This window comes from Culex quinquefasciatus, chromosome 1 (genome assembly GCF_015732765.1).
Source record: "Culex quinquefasciatus strain JHB chromosome 1, VPISU_Cqui_1.0_pri_paternal, whole genome shotgun sequence".
Taxonomy (NCBI): domain Eukaryota; kingdom Metazoa; phylum Arthropoda; class Insecta; order Diptera; family Culicidae; genus Culex; species Culex quinquefasciatus.
The window spans coordinates 50,180,766-50,186,765 of record NC_051861.1 but is presented as its reverse complement, the minus strand read 5'-3'; the positions used below and the strand labels follow the sequence as shown (position 1 = coordinate 50,186,765).

At 38.7% G+C, this 6,000-nt stretch overlaps 1 protein-coding gene across 9 annotated transcripts in view; it reads left to right on the top strand.

The window, feature by feature from the left end:
* The first annotated feature begins 2,608 nt into the window (after nt 1–2,608).
* LOC6047689 overlaps nt 2,609–6,000 on the top strand; it is a 228,695-nt gene continuing 225,303 nt past the window's right edge. For 4 of the 9 annotated variants that reach the window (XM_038254492.1, XM_038254423.1, XM_038254465.1 and 1 more), the window contains exon 1: nt 2,609–2,705. The gene's annotated coding sequence lies outside the window, so the exon portion shown is untranslated. Of the gene's footprint in view, nt 2,862–3,172; nt 3,460–6,000 lie in introns of all 9 variants that reach the window. The other 5 variants (XM_038254446.1, XM_038254426.1, XM_038254435.1 and 2 more) reach the window with 4 other exon arrangements.

Sequence of the window (6,000 nt, the reverse complement as noted above, 5' to 3'; positions counted from 1 at the left end):
TAACTAGCTCGTGTATATAAAAAAACAACACAGAATTTGTCACCAGAAAACAATTCTTCTCATTACTCCTGTTCCTCTTCTTGGCACGTTTTCATCACTTTCTTCTTGAGCCCAAAAAAAAACAATATCTCCCGGGCGTTTAACGCTACGGTCACCAGATCTGATCTAGCGGTTTTCAACCCGGTGTTCCACCGAACGCGTGCCGCCGGCCGGAGATTTTGTCGCACCGTTCGGCTGGAACTAATCAGTACTCCAAAACGTCCCTCAGCTCTTCTCGTTGAAACATAATAAAACTACATTTTCAAAATTATATTATCAAATTAAGCAAAAAATCAAGCAACAAAAACTAGACTCTTTATTTTCTTTTTTCCTCTCACAGCAAAAAAATCCGATGGTAAAATTGCATGCAAAAGCACATCACCTTTGTGAGCAAAAGCATGTTATATTGTATGAGAAAACGTGTACACAAAAAGCATATACAAAAGAAAAATAAATAAACTTTACACACCCCAACCCAAAAATAACATCAATCTGGTGAGCGTCATATCCAGATTACCAAGTCGGCGCCCTAACTATCTCGGCTATCTCGCCACTGTAAAATAGGAATAATACCGATGTAGTTGTTCGTTTCCTATACATCGTATACAGTTAATAGGGACGTGGTGTTACATCGTGCTGCCACCTGTTTTTTTTTAAGTGCAAGAGTGGAAAAGTGCTGTGTCATCGTCTATCTCGCCCAGCAAAATGAAGTCGATAAGGAGTCGGTTTCGATGAGAAAAAGTGGAAAACGTGGTCTAAAAATAGCGACGCCATCCCCTATTCAGTATACAACGTACGGGAAACCTACTCATGCATCGGCGTTGAACACAACTTTTACAAGAAGGTGAGATAGCCGAGACGGTTGGGGCGCGGACTTGGTAATTTGGATATGACTCTCGCCAGATTGATGTTATGTTTGGGGTGTGCAATACTTATTTATTTTTCTTTTGTACATGCTTTTTGTGTACACGTTTTCTTATACAATACTACATGCTTTTGTTCACAAAGGTGATGTGCATGCTTTTGCATGCTATTTTACACAGATTTTTTTTCTACTGTGTATCTTGTCAAAACCACTTTTTATCAGTTTTTTCTCAATTTCACAAATTCAATAAGCATTTAGAGGCAGAGTTCGTCGTTCACCAATGTGCCCGTAATGCTTAATGTTCCTTATAATTGTTGAAACAAAATAAAAAAACATACACACGCACAGCGATTTTTAACTTTGACGCCAATGTATTTTTTTAAGTCTTAACTGAGTTAAAATTACATCATTTAAGAGGTAATATTTGACCTTCCAAAATTACACCTTCCAAATTCACACAATTTTTACTGTGTATCAGCGACTCCACCGAGACAGGACCAAGAGAGTCAACTCCAACACCTGGACTTAGCTAACGACCTAACCTCTAGGTTAGACTGGGGCCATCTTTTACTTCCCGGTCCGACGGAAGGCGTGATCAGACAAATCTCGTCTTAAAAAATGTCCTTCTGCACGGAGAAAAAAGAGTTCCCAAAATCGCGAACAAGCGTTCATGAAAATGAGAACCTCGAACAAAGTGTTCAAATCCCATGGTACGATTTTGAAAAACGTGCCATGAAATTTGAACACATTGTTCGTGGTTCTCATTTACATGAGCGCTTGTTCACGATTTTGGGAACCCTTTTTCTCCGTGTGGGATCGAATCCAGTCCGAACATATTTTCAAATGATGATTAAAAGCAGTAAACATTGGCTGACACATTACAAATTTTGCTTGGCATTTGAATTAATGTAAAACTCAAGATAGCAAATAACTAAAATATTTAAAAGTTCTAGCGATAATAATAATAATAAAATATTTCGTTATGCACAACATTTTCGATCTAAGTAGGTTCGGTCAAATTAATGTCCTTGACAAAATTGGAAAAAATCCTATAGGCCATATTTTGCAAAAGTTACAAATTTACAAAGACCGAAACTGTTGTGCATAACGAATTATAAAATAAAATAAATTTAACATATTTTTATTAGTTTTTTTTTTGCGAAACTCGCATTTTTTTAAAATAATTTTTGAAGGATCTTTTGAATGTGTAGTATTTTATTCACAATCACAATACTTTTCTTGCAGTCCTTTCTCCTGTAATAAGCACGTGCAAGGTTTACCGGCACCCCCGGGGCTTCAACGGAACTAACTGACTGACTGGCATCCGCTTTGCTAGTCCACGTGTGCTTGCCGCGCAGACTCGGAAGCTTTCATCACATCTGGAAAGCTCTAGCGAGCTCTCAGCTGTGAGGGCCGAATGAACTTTTTTTCCACTGTAGTCTCCCCCTTTAGCCGTGTGCAGACGAACGCGCGTGTAAGCTCTCTGCTGATGGTTCACAGGAACTTACACAACACGGACTAAGGGTTCAGACCGTTGCTGCTGCTACTGTTTCCGTCCCTTTTGCTTCAATGGGCCCGAACTTGGACGAGAACCAACGACGACGACGACGGAGTTCATTCCCACTCGACCTGGCAGGACGACCCGAAGGATCTCCCGAAGCATCCGCCGCCGTGGCCAGGGAAAACAGCCAGTTAGGACAGTTAGTTGCGTTTGAGAGTGCGTCCCGAGCAGACCTGCGAGTTCTGTGGCTCCCGGATAAATTCGCACAAGAGCAGTGGTGTAATCTGCTGTCCCAGAAAGGTTTGTTCTGACTGTTGAGCAGGAAAGGAGGAAGTGCAAGGTGAAACAGGGGATGGTAGGGGAGTGCCATTCCACATTACCCGACGGCGCGTCCGCCGATATTCTGGGGTGGATTTTCTGGGACACCAACAGAGGCTGGGGATCTGCTGGCTCAGAGTAGGTCACCCTGGTTTGCTTGTTGTTCTTTTCCTGGTGTGGTTCTCGACGAGTGTGCTGTCAGAATTTTGCTCTGGTTGGGGGGACTTGTGTTACATCTCTGCATACACGCGTTCTGAGGGAGAAATTGATTTTCGATAGAATTTTAAAGCTGAAAGCCTACGTCTGTGTATTTGGGGTCAGTAATCGATAAGTGAGGGAATGTTCTAAGAATGCATGACCAGGGAAGATTCGTTGAAACGGAGTTTTAGAGAATAAATGAATTTATATTAATGTGTATTTTGCAATAAACCAACCCCCTTACGAATTAGTGAAGTGAAGTTACAAGTGCATCCGAAATTGCTGTTATAACGATAATCCGGAATGTAATCCGTGTACCGTACATAGTCTGTGCAGAGAGCAAGTTCTGGTGATGCTGGTGCTACTTTACTGTTTAGCTACAGGCCAGTACAATACTGTAACAACGTACAAAGAAGACCCATGAGTGGACGCTGTCAACCAGTACTTGCTGAGTGGATTTGGAATAACGGTAGACCAGCGGCAAGTTGAGCAATGGAAGCAGGAAGCTGGAACCCGGCGGTGCACATAGACAGGAGATGTAAGCTTTTATCCATTTTTTGCACATTTCAGGTTTCGTTTTGTTAAAGAAAGATCGGAGCAGATCTGCACTGATAAAAAAGAGTTAAGGGAATTTGTTGCAGCCTTCTCAATTTTTGATATTGGCTTGGCGATGCACGTACAACAAGTGGGGTAATTTGCTTTCAGTAGTCAGCATTTTTAAATTTATAGATAAACTACAAAGAAAAGTTAACCAAGAGATGAATAGATGCTTCGGGTTACACTCGAGAGATAATGTGTTGTTCTTTGATTACAAGTGTTAATGTCAGGACCAAGTAACTTACTGGTATCGTAAATCCGGAACATCCAAAACGTTAATTTTTTACTGTTTTTACGTATACGCGATACGGTACGATAGTAGAAATTAATCTATAAAATTTATACTAAACACAATAGGTTTCTATATATCCTTAAATATACCTACACCGATGAGCTTATGCCTGAAAACATTTTTATTGGATTTTTTTCTAATAAAAATAGGAGGAGTTCAACCACAGAATTTCGAAATATGATTATTGTAGAATATAATTTTCTTTTGCAGCATTACTCAAATTTTCGCAATATAGTCCTAAAGCACTGAGTTAATTTTTGTGTACAATGTTAAAAAACACGCTCAAAGAAAATTTCTGATATTTTTTTTAAATTTTAGGCCGTTGCAAATATTTTTTAAAGATTATGCCCCTCGGCTTTAACCAAAGTCAAGGTGGAAGGGCCAAAAGGAGGAAAAAAATAAAAATAAAATAAAAAATGAAATTACAAGCTTACACGGAGAAAAAAGAGTTCCCAAAATCGTGAACAAGCGTTCATGAAAATTGGAACCACGAACAAATTGTTCAAATTTCATGGTACGTTTTTCAAAATCGTACCATGAGATTTGAATACTTTGTTCGAGGTTCTCATTTTCATGAACGCTTGTTCACGATTTTGGGAACTCTTTTTTCTCTGTATAGATTTCAACATTTGCATGAAAAAAGTGTTTTAAAACGCATTTTCTGGACGCATGGCTTTCCAATCCAATTTCAAAATATTTTTTTCGCAAAAAAAAACGTTTTGTGGGGCTGTGCATTTGTACATTTTTCATGGAAATTTAAAATGTTTTCAAAAGAGTTAAAACATTCTAAATATGCTGAGAAACACAAGAAAATGCATTTTAACTGGTTTCAGTTGATTGGTGTTTAATTTCCATAAAAATCGAAGTTTTTCGATTTTTTTGTCGACTAATGTTGGTGTAGGGGTAAGCGTGGTTGCCTCTCACCCAGTCGGCTTGGGTTCGATCCCAGACGGTCCCGGTGGCATTTTTCGAGACGAGATTTGTCTTACCACGCCTTCCGTCGGTTAGGTCGTTAGCTCAGTCCAGATGTAGGAGTCGTCTCCCTGGGTCCTGCCTCGGTAGAGTCGCTGGTAGGCCAGTTGGACTCACAATCCAAAGGTCGTCAGTTTGAATCCCGGGGTGGATGGAAGCTAAGGTAAAAAAGAGGTTTGCGATTGCCTCAACAATCAAGCCTTCGGACACTTAGTTTCGAATAGATATCTCGCAATCGAGAACACCAAGGCAATGCTGTAGAGCGAATAATTTGATTTTTGATTTAATGTTGGTATTTCTTTCAAAGACACTAAACGAAGTATTGCAGTACAATTATTTAAAAAATGCTCATCCGATAGTTCTACTCAAAATTTAACTATAAATTAAGAGGAGAACTCAAGGTATTCATTTTTGCTCAAAGTTTCAACTGTGGTAGTTTAAATATGTTTTACAAGACTTAGTATAGATTATGCGAATGTCTACCTTTATTTTTTTTAAAGAGCAGAAAATTACACAATAGTTTCAAGTTTATGCATTGTAAATCAAACTATTTCCGATACATCTTGTGTAAAAAAGAGGACAGTTAATCGTATTTCCCAAATTTAAACTTTTAACAAAAAATAAAACAAAATACTTGCCATGGCTCAAAAATGTCAAGGAAGAAAAATGGCCTTATGCATTATATACTAGTAGAGTTGTTATGCAGATATTAGTTTTCTCAAAACTAAATTTTGACGGTTATTTTTGCATAAAATTACAGTTTTGTAAATTGTAAAAATTTAAAAAAAATAATTTTTTTAAAAATTTAGTTGTTTCCATGCATTAAAGATATATAGTCTATACATGCAAATAACATTTGGAAGGTGTTAACTCTGCCGAGCTTTGGTGACCCATTTCTAAGCAGGCTAAATCGTTCATGAAATTCGGAACCACGAACAAAAGTTCTAATTTCATGGTACGTTTTTCAAAATCGTACCATGGAAATTGAACACTTTGTTCGTGGTTCCGAATTTCATGAACGCTTGTTCACGATTTTGGGAACTCTTTTTTCTCCGTGTAGCCGTGCGCGAGGTACCTCAGCTTGAGTCGACAAGCCCCACCCTGGTAAGCAATGTATGTTTTTGGATGGATCTCACCAAATTTCAGCTGACTTCCTCTAAAGATTTAGTTCCCCAACATAACTAGCTCCTCTTACCCTTTCTCTTTGTCGGTTGAAGG